This window comes from Pristiophorus japonicus, chromosome 6 (genome assembly GCF_044704955.1).
Source record: "Pristiophorus japonicus isolate sPriJap1 chromosome 6, sPriJap1.hap1, whole genome shotgun sequence".
In the NCBI taxonomy this organism is placed as follows: domain Eukaryota; kingdom Metazoa; phylum Chordata; class Chondrichthyes; family Pristiophoridae; genus Pristiophorus; species Pristiophorus japonicus.
Genome location: NC_091982.1, coordinates 202,171,300 through 202,192,501, shown reverse-complemented (window position 1 = coordinate 202,192,501; position 21,202 = coordinate 202,171,300). Strand labels below are relative to the sequence as shown.

At 43.6% G+C, this 21,202-nt stretch overlaps 1 long non-coding RNA gene across 1 annotated transcript in view; it reads left to right on the top strand.

The window, feature by feature from the left end:
• Positions 1-20,979, top strand: part of LOC139265353 (uncharacterized) — a 98,357-nt gene extending 77,378 nt beyond the window's left edge. Inside the window, exons 4-5 of the long non-coding RNA XR_011593539.1 lie at positions 18,324-18,389; positions 20,763-20,979. This is a non-coding gene — a long non-coding RNA (uncharacterized lncRNA). The remainder of the gene's footprint in view (positions 1-18,323; positions 18,390-20,762) is intronic.
• The last annotated feature ends 223 nt before the right edge of the window (positions 20,980-21,202 follow it).

The window sequence follows — 21,202 nt, the reverse complement described above, 5'->3', positions numbered from 1 at the left end:
CGGCAACACATCGGAGTTGCGTTCATTTCTGGGACTCTTGAACTATTTCGGGAACTTTCTGCCAAACTTAAGCACATTGTTGGAGCTGCTACATGTGCTCCTGCGTAAGGGTTGCGATTGGTTTTGTGGGGAATGTCAGGAACGGGCTTTCAATTGGGCGCGGAACCTGCTTTGTTCTAATAAGCTGTTGACCCTGTACAAACCCGGTAAGAAATTGTTGTTGACATGTGATGCATCATCCTATGGGGTTGGGTGCGTGTTGCAGCAGAGTAATGATGAGGGCCAACTCCAACCTGTGGCTTATGCCGCCAGGTCGCTCTCCCAAGCAGAACGGGGATATGGGACCGTTGAAAAGGAAGCACTCGCATGTGTCTATTGGGGTGAAAAAGATGCACCAGTACCTTTTTGGCAGGAGGTTCGAGTTAGAAACGGACCACAAGCCGTTAACATCCCTGTTGTCAGACAGCAAAGCTGTCAATGCCAATGCATCAGCTCGCATACAGCGATGGGCTCTCATGCTGGATGCATATGACTACACCATACGGCACCGGCCAGGCACCGTAAATTGCGCTGACGCGCTCAGCAGGCTTCCACTGGCCACCACTGGGGGGGCAGCGGAGCAAAGCGCTGAGATAGTCGTGGCTGTTGAGGCCTTTGACAGCACAGGCTCCCCCATCACAGCCCGCAGATCAAAATCTGGACCAACAGAGATCCCCTCCTCTCCTTGATTAAGAAATGTGTCCTGACTGGGGATTGGGCACCCGCACGCGGAGCATGCCCTGAGGAGGTCAGACCGTTTCACAGACGGATGGATGAGCTCCCCATCCAAGCCAACTACCTACTATGGGGCAGCCGGGTAGTCATGCCCCAGAAGGGAAGGGAAGCATTCATCAGGGAACTCCACAGCGAGCACCCAGGCATCGTGCTATTGAAGGCCATTGCCCGGTCACATGTATGGTGGCCGGGAATTGACTCAGACCTGGAACACTGTGTTCGCAGGTGCACGACCTGTGCTCAGCTGGGCAATGCCCCCAGGGAGGCCCCACTCAGCCGTGGCTCTGGCCCACCAGGCCATGGTCACGTATTCATGTAGACTACGTGGGCTCGTTCATGGGAAAAATGTTCCTCATTGTTGTTAATGCGTACTCGAAATGGATCGAGTGCATCATATTGAATTCGTGCACGACATCCACCACTGAGGAGAGTCTGCATGCGGTCTTTGCAATCCACGGCTTGCCAGACATCCTGGTTAGCGACAACGGCCCTTGTTTCACTACCTATGAATTCCGGGAGTTCATGTCGGGTAATGGCATCAAACATGTCAGGACAGCACCGTTCAAGCCGGCTTCCAATGGCCAGGTGGAACGTGCGGTCCAAATCATAAAACAGGGCATGCTCCGGATTGAAGGACCCTCCCTGCCGCCTATCGCTCCTCCTTCTGGCCTATAGGTCCCGACCGCATTCGCTCTCGGGAGTCCCGCCAACGGAACTACTCATGAAACGTATACTTAAAACTCGGCTGTCCCTCATTCATCCAGTCCTGTCAGACATTGTTGAGGGCAAGCGCCAGTCCCAAAGTGAGTGCCATGACCGTAACTCAAAGGGGAGATGTATAGAAATCGATGACCCTGTATTTGTTCTTAATCACGCTTTGGGGCCCAAATGGCTTGAGGTTACTGTAATTGGCAAAGAGGGGAATAGGATTATAGTGGTCAGACTTAACAATGGACAGATATGACACAACCATCTGGACCAAGTAATAAAAAGGTTCAGCATGGACACTGAGGAACCTGAGGAAGATCATGAGATGTTGCCCACACCACCGCCAGTGAACGAGCAACAAGAACTTTCAGCAGCATGCACAGTCCCTGCGGCCAGCCCGGACAGGCCGGAATCACCACAGGTGACAGACACTCACGCCAAGGTTCAACAACCAGAGCCCTAACTGCGGCGCTCCACGGGAGAGCGTCGACCGCCTTAAAGACTTAATCTTTGACCCCATAAGACGTTGGAGGGGAGGTGATGTCATGTATGTAACCGTCATGTAACTGTAACCTTCATGTAACAACACTGCATACTGTATACACCTAAGAAATGTACACCTTGACCACAGGGGGTGAACTTATGGGAGACACTCCTCACCTGGTCATCCAGGTATATAAAGGGAGGTCCCACGCAGGGTCATCACTTCTTGGTCCTGTGAATAAAGGTTCGGGTCACAGAGTGACCTTGTCTGCAGAATGTGCCTCGTGTGAATTTATAGTAGTGTGCAAGGATATTACACTGGCCATGAGGATAATTTCCTTCAGCTTGAAGTGGTCCCGAACCTGCATGCACAACTCTGTATATTCCTTCTCCGTTGGTTTTGTCGGTGCAAGCAGATTCTTGAAGAGGCCGTATATTTTAGGCCCACAGATGGTGAGGAGAACCGCCCTGCGTTTGACCGCATTAGTCTCTCCTTCCAGCTCATTGGCCACGAAGTACTGGTCGAGACGCTCGACGAAAGCTTCCCAATCATCACTCTCTACGAATCTCTATAATATTCCAACAGCAGCCATGGTTGCGTGAAGGTTCGTATTCTGCTACTTGTCACCAATTGTTATGTATAAAAGAACTCCACGAGGCTGAGTACTGTGAGCTAAACTTAGTGTGACCTTAGTCTTCTTTATTATAACTCCAGAGTGCCTAAACAACATGGCAGCCAACCTTTTATACTGGCCCTGCACGTGAGTGCAGGTGACCATTAGGACTCCAACAGTCATGCCCTCTGGTGATAAGTATTACATAGTTACATACATAACAATTAGCATCAGCCTTTAATGCTGGTTTTCTTGAAAAAATCCACGCAATGAATCTTCCACCATTTAGTTCAGGGCCTGGATTATCAGGTCCTTCATTGAAACATCTGTGAACTCATCCCTTTTTGGTGCGGAAGCAAGTCATCCTCGATATGAGGGACTGTCTAAGAAAGAGAGAGAGAAGGACCATAGTGCTGCCATTGACAGCGCTATCCCCTGAAATGTAAATTAGGAGACGTGACTTCAATCAGCGCGCAACGCCTGCCTTGATGCCACGACTGCTAACTTAGACATTTTCGCTCGTCATTATGCTGGGTCCTAAGCACGAATAGAAAAGCATACATGATGTAGCCCTGCAGAGATGCTGTCAGCACTTCTTAATAGGACGCACAGATTAGTTTGCATTTAAGCTTTTGGACTTTTTTTAAATGAATTTATTGAAGTAGTGGCTTGGTGCAATAGATGTTAAAAGTTTTTTTAAGTGTGCAGGGAATGCTGTTGGACGCTTGCAAGGCTTCAGATGGTGAAGGAGGGCCTCTAAGAAGAAATAAATTTCTGCAAATACTCAGCATGTCAGGCAATATCCGTGGAGAGATAAAAAAAGAGTTAATATCTCAGGTTGAGATGTTGCCTGATCTGCTGAGTATTTCCACCATTTTCTGTGTTTATTTCAGATTTCCAGCATCCGCTTGCGGGGGGAAGAGAAAGAAGCAGAAGAGGAAGATGCTGAAGATGAAAACACTGAAGAGGAGGAAGCAGATGGAACGATGCAACTCCAGGATGGAATAATCCACCTGCGGTACCAGTAACCACAACTCAAATTCCCCTTTCAACATTTGTCCAACACCTTAACTTCCCTCTGTTACTGATCATCATAATGTCCTCTTGCCCACGATGCTGAAATAAAAGCCACCACAAATCAAAATTTCCAATCCAACTTTATATATCTATCCCTCTAATATGACATTAACAAATCAACTAATCACCCTTGTGTATTCTCTTAGTAGTTGTCTTGTTTGTGGCTTTGCCTCATCATCATAGGCAGTCCCTCGGAATTGAAGAAGACTTGCTTCCACTCTTAGCATGAGTTCTTAGGTGGCTGTACAGTCCAATATGAGAACCACAGTCTCTGTCACAGGTGGGACGGATAGTCGTAGAGGGAAAGGGTGGGCAGGGAGCCTGATTTGCCACAAGCCCTTCCGCTGCCTGCGCTTGATTTCTGCATGCTCTCGGCGACGATACTCGAGGAGCTCAGCGCCCTCCCGAATGTGCTTCCTCCACTTGGGAGTCCCTGGTCATAGACTGCCCTAAGTATCAGTGGGGATGTCGCACTTTATCAGGGAGGCTTTGAGCATGTCTTTATAGCGTTTCCTCTGCCAGCCTATCCTACTGATGTCACGCAGTGCTACCTCAGTGGCTGCAGCATGGCTGGTGAAAGGCTGCTGACTTTCAGTGAGGGACACTGCAGGTGGCCTTGCAGGATGACTTTGAGGAGCTGGTGGATGGGAGTATCAAATCGAGTGAGTGTTTCTTCTTCATCTTCTTCATCTTTTTCCTCTTCTTCCTCTTCTTCCTCTTCACTCTCCTCTCCCACTTCTTGATCAACCACTGGCTGGGCAGGCTGGATTTCTTGGGTGTGTGAAATGAGGAAGGCACAAGGGTAGTGTTGTGATGAGGGGAGGGCAGGAAAGCTGCATGCTTATACCATGAGCACTTTGTAAATCAGAAGATATTGTGGGATGAGGGGGACGTGGGATGTGAGAAAGAGGATAAAGTATGAGGATACCAGCATCTGGTGTACTTTCAGCCCTGCCATTGGCAAAGGGCTTAGCCAAGCCCCTGCCAAGATTGGCCAGCAATGTCTCCTAAAAGGTGATGAGATGAAGCTAGGAATGGGAGGTGTGCCTCGTGATTGGTATAGATTGGTACGTGAGTGAGGGGGGCAGGGAAAGATTGTTCAGTGAGCGATGTGTGGGGTTAGTGATACAGTTGGTAGGAGATGGCTTTTGAAGATGCATTCATTGATCTTGACCACTGGTCTGAGGTCATGGAGCTTCTTTGGGCACTGGTGCCAGGTCATGGGGGCGACACTGCTGGCAGTGATAGACTTGGCGATGTGGTCCCATTTTGTTCTTTCTGGAGGGCCTCCTGTGGGTAGAGGACCTCTCTTGTTGAGCCCCTGCACAAAGCTGCAGTGCTATGTGCAAGACCCTGGGTGCCCTTTCCCTGGCTTGTTAAGCTATTTGTGTTAGCGCTAATGTACTTATACCATTTTTTAATGTATGGAACGCAGTTCAGCTTTCAGAGCTGCAGACTGCCATTTATGAATTATTTTTAATTACATTTTTTTCAGAAGATAGTTGAGCTCTAAGCGCAAAAGACTTTCTATTTTTAAATTATTTTTATTTATTCATTTTAGAAGGCAGTTCCCTTTAAAGGATCGAAGCTGCTTTCTAAAATGACAGGCTAGCTTTAAGAGAATGCAGCCGCGCTCCAGGGACATTATGGCCATGTTACATTGGACCTCCTGCTGAAACTACCACCTGAAACAGCAAGTTTTGCACTGCGCTAATTTAATTCAGCAGGCAGCCAAAATACCAGTGCTCCCTCTGCTTCTTTTGCGGGCGGCGGTTAGCTTCTGCCCGCGGCTGTACCAGCTGGTTTCCAGCCTTATCGAATTTCTAGGCCCTGATGGATAGGACAATAGAGAAGTAAAATTATAAATAAACTCTTTGTGGGGACCATCTGATTCCCACCACTATCAGAAGATCAGGCTTTTTAAAGAGTAACTTTATGGAGAAATGCATCAGGATTCATTTTGGATGACCCCTGACTAATTTCATCCCACATACAACTGCAGAAATAATACGATTAGTAGAGTGCAACATTGTCACATCAAAAATTGCAGAAGACGTGAAACCCCATATTAAGTATGATAAATGAATTTTCCATCTATGCATCTAATGTGGCAGCATCATATATATGTGTAAAAATAAGATACGCCATTGTGAAGCAAGTGTAACTAATCCCAAAGCAGAACATAAATGAAAATTCAATTGTTTACTCAATTCTGAAAATGGCAGAGACAATTCTGTAATTTGGAATTTTGTAGGACAGATGTGAAAAGCTGCTACAGTCCCAAATTGCATGGACTATGCTCAGGATCACAATTCACAAGTAATCTGCTGCTACTATCGCAATAACGAAACACTGTTTCAATTATGCGACATACCCAGAGTGGATATGAAAAGTCATAGGGATTGTTAGAATTCAATATTCTAGAGGTAAATTGGACATCTCAGGAAGAACCTTGAGGGAGGGTGAAAGCACGAAAAATTTCAATGACATCAGTGACTGTTTCACAACATAACATGTGAAGAAAGGTACCAGGAGAGAGGTTATATTAGACTTATCAAATTACCAGCTGGGATTAACAATATGGAATACTAGGGTCAAGTCAGTTAGATTTGATATTGTAAGCAGGGATAAGGCCTAAAAATAGCAAATCTGATGTACAAGGCAATAGAGGAGTAAAATTTGCACAATAACACAACAAAGGATTAAGTGAGAGATGCCTCTTGGAAATTAAACAATAAAGAAAAACGGATATGTTTTGACTATTGTAAGAGAAATTTGGCATTAGGGGTACCAGCGGGACAAGGGTTAAAGTGCTGGTTCCTGCACTGGCCCATAAGGAGGTAAAAGGCCTCTCTTTGGCCTTGTACCAAGGTTCCAGAAGTTATCAATTCAATAATATTCCGACAGGATACGATGTGAGAACTTAAACAGACATTAATAAGACCTTGCGAAGAGGCTCGAGGCGGACTCACGGGTACCAAGGAGAATCAACAAATTCTGACCTAATGAAGTCATTCTAGTCACGGCCTAAAGTGGTCACGAGGGTCTTGGCACTCTCAATCCAAAGTAGCACTAATAAGGTAGTCCAATTAGAGAAGGCACTGATAAGGTAGTTCAATTAGAAATCGAGGGAGGTCTTGTCCGGGAACAGAGGGGTTTTGAAATGTATAAAAGTTATATGATTGTGCTGTTCGGAGAGCATCTCCACTCACAGGCGGCTGTGATAAGGGGTGTTCCCAGACATTCGTAATAAAGATCGTTATACTTTGCCATCCGTCTCTGTCTGCTAACTTCGAGAATTGCTACGTGGGCTGGGGCGAGCGTCGACCCTCTATATCAGTGGGCCCGCTCGTGGGAAAAGAAGCCTTCCATTTTCCCCTTACAGTGTGCAAAAGAGGGAGAAAATGAATGAGGTGTAGATCATAGTACTTGAATAAGGTCAATAGTTTCATAAAGTGTGAGAATGTTATTTAAGTATTATCTGAATCAAAATATACAAATAAGCAAAAATAAATAAGGAATGGATGTTACAACAGAAAGAATCTAAAAAGCACAGATTACTAAGCAGCAGAAAATGCTGCAAACACTCAGCAGGTGAGGCAGCATCTGTGGAGAAAGAAACAGAGTTAGCAGCCCCGATATTGTCAGGTACGGGTTTGGTCAGCGAAGGTGGGTGGCAGAGTTTCAGACGGGAAGTCCGTATTTCCCCACATGCTTCACAGCGTGCGACTATTATTTTAACATCAATCTAATTGACAGGCTGGGCAGGACCGGAACCAATGTCCTAGGGGGAGTGTTTGCCAGTGCTGTTGGGGAGGAGTTAAACTAATATGGCAGGGGGATGGGAACCAATGCAGGAAGACAGAGGGAAACAAAAAGGAGACAAAAGCAAAAGACAGAAAGGAGATGAGGAAAAGTGGAGGGCAGAGAAACCCAAGGCAAAGAACAAAAAGGGCCACTGTACAGCAAAATTCTAAAAGGACAAAGGGTGTTAAAAAAACAAGCCTGAAGGCTTTGTGTCTTAATGCAAGGAGTATCCGTAATAAGGTGGATGAATTAACTTTGCAAATAGATGTTAACAAATATGATGTGATTGGGATTACAGAGACGTGGCTCCAGGATGATCAGGACTGGGAACTCAACATCCAGGGATATTCAACATTCAGGAAGGATAGAACAAAAGGAAAAGGAGGTGGGGTAGCATTGCTGGTTAAAGAGGAGATTAATGCAATAGTTAGGAAGGACATTAGCTTGGATGATGTGGAATCTATATGGGTAGAGCTGCAGAACACCAAAGGGCAAAAAACGTTAGTGGGAGTTGTGTACAGACCTCCAAACAGTAGTAGTGATGTTGGGGAGGGCATCAAGCAGGAAATTAGGAGTGCATGCAATAAAGGTGCAGCAGTTATAATGGGTGACTTTAATATGCACATAGATTGGGCTAACCAAACTGTAAGCAATACGGTGGAGGAGGATTTCCTGGAGTGCATAAGGGATGGTTTTCTAGACCAATATGTCGAGGAACCAACTAGGGGGGAGGCCATCTTAGGTGTTGTGTAATGAGAGAGGATTAATTAGCAATCTCATTGTGCGAGGCCCCTTGGGGAAGAGTGACCATAATATGGTGGAATTCTGCATTTGGATGGAGAATGAAACAGTTAATTCAGAGACCATGGTCCAGAACTTAAAGAAGGGTAACTTTGAAGGTATGAGGCGTGAATTGGCTAGGATAGATTGGCGAATGATACTTAAGGGGTTGACTGTGGATGGGCAATGGCAGACATTTAGAGACCGCATGGATGAACTACAACAATTGTACATTCCTGTCTGGCTTAAAAATAAAAAAGGGAAGGTGGCTCAACCGTGGCTATCAAGGGAAATCAGGGATAGTATTAAAGCCAAGGAAGTGGCATACAAATTGGCCAGAAATAGCAGCGAACCCGGGGACTGGGAGAAATTTAGAACTCAGCAGAGGAGGACAAAGGGTTTGATTAGGGCAGGGAAAATGGAGTACGAGAAGAAGCTTGCAGGGAACATTAAGGCGGATTGCAAAAGTTTCTATACATATGTAAAGAGAAAAAGGTTATAAAGACAAACATAGGTCTCCTGCAGTCAGAATCAGGGGCAGTCATAACGGGGAACAAAGAAATGGCAGACCAATTGAACAAGTACTTTGGTTCGGTATTCACTAAGGAGGACACAAACAACCTTCCGGATATAAAAGGGGTCAGAGGGTCTAGTAAGGAGGAGGAACTGAGGGAAATCCTTATTAGTTGGGAAATTGTGTTGGGGAAATTGATGGGATTGAAGGCCGATAAATCCCCAGGGCCTGATGGACTGCATCCCAGAGTACTTAAGGAGGTGGCCTTGGAAATAGCGGATGCATTGACAGTCATTTTCCAACATTCCATTGACTCTGGATCAGTTCCTATCGAGTGGAGGGTAGCCAATGTAACCCCACTTTTTAAAAAAGGAGGGAGTTAAAACAGGGAATTATAGACCGGTCAGCCTGACCTCAGTAGTGGGTAAAATGATGGAATCAATTGTTAAGGATGTCATAGCAGCGCATTTGGAAAGAGGTGACATGATAGGTCCAAGTCAGCATGGATTTGTGAAAGGGAAATCATGCTTGACAAATCTTCTGGAATTTTTTGAGGATATTTCCAGTAGAGTGGACAAGGGAGAACCAGTTGATGTGGTATATTTGGACTTTCAGAAGGCTTTCGACAAGGTCCCACACAAGAGATTAATGTGCAAAGTTAAAGCACATGCGATTGGGGGTAGTGTGCTGACATGGATTGAGAACTAGTTGTCAGACAGGAAGCAAAGAGTAGGAGTAAATGGGTACTTTTCAGAATGGCAGGCAGTGACTAGTGGGGTACTGCAAGGTTCTGTGCTGGGGCCCCAGCTGTTTACACTGTACATTAATGATTTAGACGAGGGGATTAAATGTAGTATCTCCAAATTTGCGGATGACACTAAGTTGGGTGGCAGTGTGAGCTGCGATGAGGATGCTATGAGGCTGCAGAGTGACTTGGATAGGTTCGGTGAGTGGGCAAATGCATGGCAGATGAAGTATAATGTGGATAAATGTGAGGTTATCCACTTTGCTGGTAAAAACAGAGAGACAGACTATTATCTGAATGGTGACAGATTAGGAAAAGGGGAAGTGCAACGAGACCTGGGTGTCATGGTACATCAGTCATTGAAGGTTGGCATGCAGGTACAGCAGGCAGTTAAGAAAGCAAATGGCATGTTGGCCTTCATAGCGAGGGGATTTGAGTACCGGGGCAGGGAGGTGTTGCTACAGTTGTACAGGGCCTTGTGAGGCCACACCTGGAGTATTGTGTACAGTTTTGGTCTCCTAACTTGAGGAAGGACATTCTTGCTATTGAGGGATTGCAGCGAAGGTTCACCAGACTGATTCCCGGAATGGTGGGACTGACCTATCAAGAAAGACTAGATCAACTGGGCTTGTATTCACTGGAGTTCAGAAGAATGAGAGGGGACCTCATAGAAATTTTTAAAATTCTGATGGGTTCAGACAGGTTAGATGCAGGAAGAATGTTCCCAATGTTGGGGAAGTCCAGAACCAGGGGTCACAGTCTAAGGATAAGGGGTAAGCCATTTAGGACCGAGATGAGGAGAAACTTCTTCACCCAGAGAGTGGTGAACCTGTGGAATTCTCTACCACAGAAAGTTGTTGAGGCCAATTCACTAAATATATTCAAAAAGGAGTTAGATATAGTCCTTACTACTAGGGGGATCAAGGGGTATGGCGAGAAAGCAGGAATGGGGTACTGAAGTTGCATGTTCAGCCATGAACTCATTGAATGGCGGTGCAGGCTAGAAGGGCCGAATGGCCTACTCCTGCACCTATTTTCTATGTTTCTATGTTTCCAGTCAGGCGGGGAGCACACCAGAGCAAGCTGGAGGAGCAGGTAAGGGGCCTGCAGCTCGCGGAGCGTGCAGGTGGATTTTATTACCTGACTCAGGGTTGGGGGGGGGGGCATCCGATCCCCAATTGGGGGGTCTTTGTAGGGTAGAGGGTCTGATGTGTGGTGGTCCGATCCAAGGAAAGAATGTAAACTTGGGGTGCTGGGGGGAAACACTCCTGCTCCTCCAAGCAGTGCCATAATGGCACTTACCTTCACCTCAAAGCAGTCCTCACCTCCTTTGAGCTGCCGGGTATCCCGAGACCTGGGAAACCCAGCTGGCCAGGGTTACACCTGTAAAATTAGTTAATTCTGAGACCTCCAGACTCATTAAAATATTTAAATGGGCAGCTCCCCTCTTGGAGTGGATTGGCTGTCCACCCCTTGTCCTCCCGGAATTGGCCGGGTTGGAGGTGGGTTGGGATTGGGTTTGAGATTTTAAATATTTTAACAATTCACCCGACTCCAACCCACCCGTTTTAGGGGGTTAAAATTCATCCCAATGTTTCAGGTCGATGACCTTTCATCAGAACGGAAGAAGTTAGAGATTTAACAGTTTTTAAGCAAGGACAGACAAAGGAAAAGGATGGAGTGATTAAATGGTGCAATGGATGATGGCACAAGATAAAAGAGGATGGTAATGGGGCAAGTAAAGAAACCAAAGATGGGCCCAGAGGAGATGTAAATGAAAACAGCAGGACAAGTACAAGCACCTGCTGTCCGAGGAAATGGGAGCTGTGGTTATATCTGAAGTTGTTGAACACAACGCTAAGGCCGTGCGGTTGTAAAGTGTCTAATCAAATAATAAGCGGCTGGATTTTCGGGTCATTTGCGACCAAATTTCGCCATGTTTTGACCCTCCGCGGTGAAAAATGAGGCGCTCAGCTGTTTTTCGCCCGGTCGCAATCCTCGGGTCGGTTTTTGTGGCGGTGCTTCTGCACCGCCGGAGAGAGTTACACTGGGCGTGCAACAGCTCGCATTGCAACACCGCTGCGAGTTCCAAGACTCACCTTACCCGTACGCCGTGAAACACACCCCATGATGACCGCCAGGGAAAACACAGCCCTGCCGGTGGCGGTGAGTTGGAAAAACTGCAAAAAAGGTAAGTTACATTTTTTATTTTTTTATATTTTTGCAGCGATTTATAAGGTAAGGGTGTTGGCAATGTTTTTTGAATATTTGTTTTTCCTCCTCTCAAGGCCTCTCTTGGAGTGCACTCGGCCTCGCACTAAAGTTGGCGAGGATCCCGTTTCCGCGCCTCAAGAATGGTTCAACGCCTCCCTTTCCACTACGCCCCTGGTGCAGACCCAAAATGACAAAAGTTGAGCAATTAATCGCGAATGTTAATTGGCGGTAATTTTCCCGCCCCGAAAACGGAGAAACCGAAAATCCAGCTGTCCTTGAGTTTGCGTTGAGTTTCATTGGAACAGTGTAGGAGGCCAAGGACAGAGAGGTCAGAGTGAGGGTGGGATGGAGAATTAAAGGGACAAGCAACCGGAAGCTCATAGTCATGCTTGCAGACTGAATGGAGGTGTTCAGCAAAACAATCACCCAATCTGTTTCCAGCATTTTCTGTTTTTATTTCAGAGTTCTAGCATGCGCAAAATTTTGCTTTTTTAATTACTAAGCAAAATTACTCCATTGGATATTAAAGAATGATAACTGGAAAAGATGCTGGTCAGGCATTGGAAATCCCACTGCAAGGAGTCAGTGGATCAGCTGGTGCACTGAGCATGGGAGGAATTGGCAGGAAGCAGGCAGCACCAGTCATCCACCATTGTCCCAGATATAGCTGGTTCACACATCGAATCCTTAAAGCGCACAGCCCATGGAGGTCCCAGCAAGCTGTCAGTGAAACCTTGCATCCACCAGCATACTTATTCCTTTTACAAGGAACTTGCATAGAAAGAATAATAGATAGGTCGTCAAAAATCTGAAACAAAATCCCCATAGTATGTTTGATAATAATTCTGATTGTAGCATGTGTTCATTGTATCTGTGCTCTACTTCTGTCTGTGGTTGGTGTAGGGGTGGCATAAGATATTGCTGCACAACATTTTCTTTGTGCTCCTGATAACGATATTTCCTGTCTTCATTCCTTTTCAAATAAGTATGACATAGGAGTTTGCATTTAAATGAAGACATTGATCTGTATGATTCTCTGCTGGTGGTCACACACCGTATCCATATTGAGAACATAAAATCCCTTTTGGGCTATACAGTGAAAAGCCTTGTGCATGGTCATTCAAATGGCAACAAGGATGCAGTTGATAACCCTCTGGAATCTGAGAGCATCAAGGACATCTGTTGAATTGTGTCACCCTCTCACATTGCTGCTATTGACCATTGGTGAAAAGTAATTGGCCCTGTCCACTAATGCACCTCAGCCTCCTTGATACACCTCTGGACGGCAAATAGACTAAAATTAAAAATGGCCACATTGCTAGCTTGGAAAGGAGCCTGATGCATAAAAATAAATGCCTCACTGGCTTTGGTGGACACTGGAGGTTCCATACAAATGTTAAACTTATCCGGAGATCTTCCTGAAGATGGTACAATTTGGTCACTGCCTTCTTGCTAAATCTCAACATCCTTAGCCATATCTCCGCTGTCATTATCATATATATGTGCTTGTTGTGAAGCAGAATGGTGGGATTTGACAGTACTCTTGCATGCTACCTAACACCACAGGTAGCCTTTTTCTGCTTTTGCTGGTCCTCTCATGTCAAGTTCAGTGCTTGCAGAGTACTGCTTTGCAGTAGCTCATCTTTAATTTTGCTCTTACTTTCGCACTCGTCTCTCCAACAAAATCTTTCCATTTGAGCGAAATTAATGCATTGAATAAGCAATGCGTTAGCATGGCAATATAAGCACTTCACTCTTAAGTGCCCAAATTAAAAGTTTAATTAGTTACTTTGCATGGATTGAGCACGTTAGTGCTTAAAGTACGATTTTTCCCTCAGCAATTTTCTAATGAACGAGGACTAGGCTGCTCTCATGACATTATTGGTCACTGTCTCATATTTGCTACTGTCATTAGGCGTAATGCCAGCAGCAAGTTTAAGGCTTTAATATAAAAGATTTCATTAATCAAAATTAATTACATTTTAATTAATCCCTTGTTAAAATTATAATGCTCAGAGTTTGAAAATCCTGAATATCTATAATATATTAAAAGTGTAATGTCCGCTTGCACTTGATGTCTACAAACCTAATTTATTGTTGTCATGTTTTTGTAAAACTTTATTTTTCTTTTTATAAATTGCTATATCCACATTTCTAATGGAAACTGCTTAAATAATCTTGTCATGTTGTAATTATACCCTCCCACCAGTATTCGCTCTGTAACACTTCAGGTCAGCATATCCCAGCTCCTCAGCCTGTGCAGCAGAGAAACTCCGATGCTCCACTTAACTCTTGAGCCCAGATTTTAACTGGAGGTGAGAGGCAAGCATGGGACCAGGAGAGCTGGTGGGACCACCCCAACTTACCAATGTGAAGCCCGGGCGATTTTAACTCGTGGGCCACATTCAAATAAGTTAGACCAGACTTGCATCCGAATCTGGTATCAATTATGTGGTACTGGAGGACGGGAGCAGGTGAGTGCAGCAGGAGGTTGCCGCTAGGGATACACAGGAGCTGCACTGGGCAGAGGTAAGTCTAGAGTGGGTTTTCTGGAGGATCATGGGGAGCTGGGTAAAAGAAACTGGGGCTTGGGAGGCCCTAGGTTGCCGTGTGGGGCCCGGAGGCACAATCCTGATCATTTTGGCCCACAAGGAAACCTTTTAATAAATTTACCTTTTCAGCCTTTTTCGGGGCCTACTGCTTTTGGCAGCCATAGTTGGTGGCAAGGTTCAATGTATTAAAATGACGTTGAGGTCTAAATGACATCATCAGACCCTAATTTTTGCATTTCATTTAGGCCCTTGGTAGCCTTCTGCGAGGGCCTGAGAGGCTGCCCAAATTGCACCAGTAAAAATGGAGAGTGGCGCGAATTGTGTACAGATGCGGTGAGCATTACGATGCTACAATTTTAACACCCTATACACCCCGTTCTCGTCTCGTGCAGAGGATTTAAAATCGGGGCTTATTTCTCTGCTTCCCAAATAATAACAATATAAAGTCAAAGTATTATATATAAATAAGAACAGCAGATAGGACTTTTAAAATTGGGACTGATTTATAGAAACATAGAAACATAGAAAATAGGTGCAGGAGTAGGCCATTCGGCCCTTCGAGCCTGCACCATCATTCAATAAGATCATGGCTGATCATTCAACCTCAGTACCTCTTTCCTGCTTTCTCTACATACCCCTTGATCCCTTTAGCCGTAAGGGCCATATCTAATTCCCTTTTGAATATATCCAACGAACTGGCCTCAACAACTTTCTGCGGTAGAGAATTCCAAAGGTTAACAACTCTCTGAGTGAAGAAGTTTCTTCTCATCTCAGTGCTAAATGGCTTACCCCTTATCCTTAGACTGTGACCCCTGGTTCTGGACTTCCCCAGCATCTGGAACATTCTTCCTGCCTCTAACCTGTCCAATCTCCACAGAATTTTATATGTTTCTATGAGATCCCCTCTCATTCTTCTAAACTCCGTGAATACAAACCCAGTCAATCCAGTCTCTCCTCAAATGTCAGTCCTGCCATCTCGGGAATCAGTCTGGTGAACCTTCGCTGCACTCCCTCAATAGCAAGAATGTCCTTCCTCAGATTAGGAGACCAAAACTGAACACAATATTTCAGGTGTGGCCTCAGCAAGGCCCTGTACAACTGCAGTAAGACCTGCCTGCTCCTACACTCAAATCCTCTTGTTATGAAGGCCAACATGCCATTTGCCTTCTTCACCGCCTGCTGTACCTGCTTGCCAACTTTCAATGACTGATGTACCATGACACCCAGTCTCATTGCACCTCCCCATTTCCTAATCTGTCACCATTCAGATAATATTCTGCCTTCCTGTTTTTGCCACCAAAGTGGATAACCTCACATTTATCTCCATTATACTGCATCTGCCATGCACTCACCCAACCTGTCCATGTCACCCTGCAGCCTCTTAGCAATCTTCCCATAGCTCACACCACCCTGGTTCAATTATCCCCTGCCGATCACCCTCCTTTACCTGAAAGCTGTCGGGTTGAATTTCCTGTGTATTTGCACCCAGAAACTCGCAGACGTAAAGCCAATGCTTGATGTAATAGATTGAGGAAACTCAAGCGCACGTGTACTCTACATTCAAATTTTAGGTGCAACAGAAAACAATGTTGTTTTTCTGGTGTTTTATTGTTTTTTTTAATTTATCCCCACTGAGACCTGTACTGTTTTTTTTCTGGTTCTTTAAATGCATCTTTATGGCATCAGTATGAGTCACATAAAAAATTGAAAAGCTTCCACATTTGCATATATTTAAACCTGCTGTGCCTAATGTGGCTGAATGATGGTTTGATTGCTTGAAACTTGAATTTTCATCGTTAAAGAAGGAACATATAGTGTAAGTTCCATGCTTTCCTCAGGGCCGCAACTGTTTATTGTGCTTTCTGATTGCTTCCGCTGAATTGTATGTGCCAGCATATGCTAATGAGACTGGCAGAAAATGGGTGCACGAATGGGCATAATTTAGGGTTTAACTTCCCAATTAGGTCCCCACAAGTTGCTCTTGATTCATCATGTTCAATGCCACATGAAATCAATTAGTATATCTTAATTTTTACAACCAAATACATGCTGCTCGCTCAACCTGTTATCAATGCAGTATTCCTTAGTCCAACTTGTACTGAATTTTAGCCATGCTCTTTTGCATTATCTTCCAAATCAAGGCATTGTGAAATAAAAAGGGCCGGCATCAATTCAGCAGTTAGATAGTAAGGAATTGAATCAGGATTTAAAATATTTATTAACTGGATTTTATTGTAACATTCAGAGGATGTTACAATTCCATATTTTACTGTCCGGTGAGGGATTTGCTTTTTTGTCTTATTTTAAAGGCACTTTTTTCCTCTCCTTTTTAACCTTTTCAAGCCATTATGCATAAGGATGTATAAGGAGCTTGCCTCAAGGTCTTAGCCTTAGTTGAAGCAGTCAAAATCGATTGCATTATAAGAACAGCTTGGTTGATTTGACTGCTGTGTTTTCCTCAATTCCGTCAGAGTAATACTTTGCCTCCACTTGGTGAGTTCCAAGGCACACAGTTTAGAAATGCAACCTGTGACCTATGTCTTTGGTGCTGTGCAATTTACAAAGCACCAACATCCTGCACCTGTTGAGAATTTGCGGCATTTGACTGTAATTTGAAGTACTTTGCAATGCAGCACAAGTTTTGAACATGAGTACTGAAAAATCTCATAGCATCAGCGCCAATATCTGAAATACAGGGCAATTAAAATTGATGCTGTTTTCTCAACTACATACCTCTTGGCATCATATTAAAGTTGTATTAATTCTGTGCTTCACCTAAGGTTTCAAATACTGAAATTCACAGTATAAGGCTTTGATGCCTGAATGGCTTTAGATTTTAATGAGTAACAGTTTGTGCATTGTCACTGGACTGCTAATCAGAATGTTTTAAAAAAATGCTTAAATAGGATAGCGAGATGAGAGAAAAGATACAGTAAGAAATAAATCACAATTTAATTAAATTGTGTACAAGCAAGTTTTAGTGAATTTATATTCACTGTTTAGCCCAATAGTTCTGCAATGTTGATTGGTACCATGGATTGAACAGTTTTCACTTTTTCTCCAGACATCAAGTGGCATGATTAAATCTCAAGTGTCTGGAATATCAAGAAAGATTTCTTTCATATCCTAATATACTCCTGCAGGCTCTGACCAGAAAATCTGCAATTCTTTATTCCAGTATTATGCAAGAATTAAATTTTACTTGCATTATGTGTTTTCTAATTATCTTTCGAAAATATTCTGGCTCTCCCACTCTATTTTATAAGCAACTTTTCACAGTGGGAAGATTGACTAGATGAGCCTAATAGTAAGACATAAGGACAAAATCATAGGCATGCATGCAGTAAACAATTGACTCTTACCTTTTATTGATACATAATTTCACAAATTCATTGCAACATATTTTTTTTTCACCCTTTCTGTCCCAAATATGAGGACTCTGCTAGGACATGGTACCATGGGTAGCAGTATCTCATCTAAATGCCCATTCTTTATTTGCACACCTTGACAGTGCTGGCAAGCTCTTCAGTCATAGAGGATATCATCAGCAAACCTAAACCTGTGCTCCTCTAAATATGTACAAACGCACACATCAACAGCAACTTGCATCTTTAAGGACCGCTGGTTATACTGCATATAGACCTGGTGTCCCTGAATGCAGCCCGGAGCCGGCAGAGTTCAGGGCAACCCAATTTTTCACAAGGTGCCTCAAGCAGTCATTAGGTCCCTTATGGGTATATGCAAATAAGGGGCCGAATGGCTGTTTCAGATGCAGCCTCTGGACGCCTACTTTTTGCCGATACCAATATGGCAGGCAGTGCACTTCCGGCTTGTAATGAGCGTGCGCTATGTACCCACCATATTGCAAGCTTAGGGGTCACTTAACACCTGAAAATCAGACATGAGGCCATATAATATCCAGGCCATTGTGTCTCAGATGTTAGCAGTATGCACCAGCAGATCCAGTTGACAGCTAACCTGTCTTCTTGCAGCCTTTGTTAGACCTGACTTACCCTGAACATTTTTTTTCTCCTATTCATTAATTCTGACTCTAGGAAGCAGAATCTCACCAGACTACCATGGCAACTATTTCCACAGACCACAAATTTAAACCAGAAAAGGTGAGAATAATCATTGAAATATCCAAATTAACTTTTGTTTTCTGAAGCAAGTTATCTATCTGAGTATAATCTGCATCTATGAATTTAACCCTTATAAAGCTGTTTAACTCAATAGTAGCATTGTTAACATACCTTATACCAAGACCTTTCAATTGCCAATAGGCAGAAATCTCAAAACATGACAACCTTGATTTCTAGAAAGCCTTCGATAAAGTGTTACGTAGGTGGCTAATATTGGGATTAGTGATTAAATATTTATAAGCGGAGTCTTCTTGGCCTCCATGTTGGGACGTTGAGGGAACCATTAGCAAATTTGTAGGTGAGACAAAAATGTGCACAGGAGTTGGAAGGTAGATAAAATAAATAGGCTACAGACTGATTTAAATGTTGGGGAACTGCAACCATATGTGGCAGATACTGTGCAATGTTGATAAGTACAGTGTTATGTATTTTTGTCTGGCAAACTCCAGCCATGTGCATATATCCAGAGGCACCCTCTGACGGTTACTGGATAGGGAAGAGACTGGGGGTGGATTTTAGTTAATACATCATTGAAAGTCCACAAGCAGTTTTATTGCTAGGCAATGCAATACAAAACAATGAATACTGCGACTATACATGGCCTTAATATGGACACACTTGGAATATTGGCCTGGAGTTTCCCCTTTGGGCACAATTGGCGAGCCGGGTACAGATTGTGCCCTAAATTGCACTTGTTTTAAGAAGTGTCTTTTTTTCTCAAGTTTCCCCTCACATTCATTTGCATATCGGCAAATGTAAAATCTGCCATGAACCAGCACAATCGTACAGCGGTTTAAAGTCATTTAAAAAAAATGTTGCTTTAAAAAATATTCCATGATATATTTCAGAGTAGTAACTTGATGCAGTTTGATTAATACAGCTGAAAATGGGTTCATCACAAAAATAAGCGTTTTAATCAGAATGTCTCAACTGAAAATGACTTTAAAAAAGCTATACGGAACCATTTGCCAGTTATATTGGTGTACAGTAGTCAGTTCCTTAGTAAATTAAACAATATATATTCAAAAGGTTTTAAAACCTGATTATTAGTGTCCTTGGACCTAAAAAAAACCACTTAATTTTAACAGCCTCCTCGAAGGCCTGCAAACGAGTGCAATTAACAGAAACTCGCAATGGTAATTAATTTGAACGGGGTCGTGAACAGTTTTGTGGGCGGGTCCGGCTTCTAGTGCAATGTTTTTTAAACAAGTGCAAAAGATCACAGAAACTCACTTTGTGCTGGATGTAATTTGCGCTTAAAATTCCTTGATTTTTTGCACTGGTTTGGACAATTTCAGACAAATTGCACCAAAAACACCAGTGCAACTGAGCAGAAACTCCTGCCCATTATGTCCAGTTTTGGTCCACACACAAAACATGAGGATATTGAAGCCCTGGATAATGTACAGAGGAAGGTGCCTGTCATTGTAAGCTAAAGGAGTTGAGGCAATTTTAATGAGATAAGCATAGGCTTAGAGGAGATGTGATTGAGGTTTTTAATATGATAATAGTATTAGATTGACTGACTAGGTTATTTGAGATGTATAGAAATGGGAGAACTAGGTGTACGTCTAAAAAATACTTTATAAGGTGTTAGGTTAGATATTAACAAGTGTTGCTTTTAAGAGTCAATGCTCTCTGGAGGGGAAACTAAAACTAGGCAACATAGTCTTAGAATAATGGGCCGCCCATTTAAAACTGAGATGAGGAGAAATTTCTTCTCTCAGAGGGTGGTAAATCTATGGAAGTCTCTGCCCCAGAGAGCTGTAGAGGCTGGGTCATTGAATATATTTAAGGTGGAGATAGACAGATTTTTGAGCGATAAGGGAATAAAGGGTTATGGGGAGCGGGCGGGGAAGTGGAGCTGAGTCCATGATCAGATCAGCCATGATCTTATTGAATGGCGGAGCAGGCTCGAGGGGCCAAATGGTCTACTCCTGCTCCTATTTCTCATGTTCTTATGGAGCAGATTACCGAAGCACACATGAGTATGGATTTCCCACAGTCCTTCCAAAGGATGTTAGACAAATTCTGAAAAGAATTCCTGTACACACAAACAATAATGAACTGACAGACCAGTTAATCTATTTTTGATTGAGAGAAGAATGTTGGCCAAGACACTGGGTGAATTCACTATTCTTTTAAATAGTGCCACAGCATCTTTTACATCCATATAAACAACTGGGACTAAGAGCTTTTAGGGAGTTTTTAAGCATATTTTCTAAAGTGGTAGGTAAATTTCACTACAAATCTATCTGTGAGACCTGTATCTTTCAGCATCAATAATGTGTGCAATATTTATACGTCATGTCAGTACATGATATACTGCTGCATCAATCTGTTGTTTTATAGTGATGGGCAAAACTCCATCGTGTTTAGGTTACTGCAGAGACGTGGTAAGCATCAGAACCTGCACTTCCAGAAGATCTACTTATGTTGTTCAACAGCGGCAAGATTTTACAGTTGCAAAGGGTTTTAAAGTGTTAAAAAAGTCTCCTGCTGTAGTTGATCAAAATATTGATTTAATGGCTGTACTGCAGAATACATGGACTGCCCATTGATGAAATAGTATGCAGGTTTGTGAGAATTAAATCAACTTCTTTCCCTGTCAGTGTTTCAAAATAAATGAGCCTCCTGGGTGATAAAGTGATTGCCTTTCTTATATTGACATGCTTTCACTTTGTATTTTAAACCAGCGTTGTAGAACTTGACCTTCTCTCTATTAGAAATAATTTCTTTTTGTGCTAGCACGACCTTCCAGCTACACAGCCATGACAATATTTTCTAGTCAC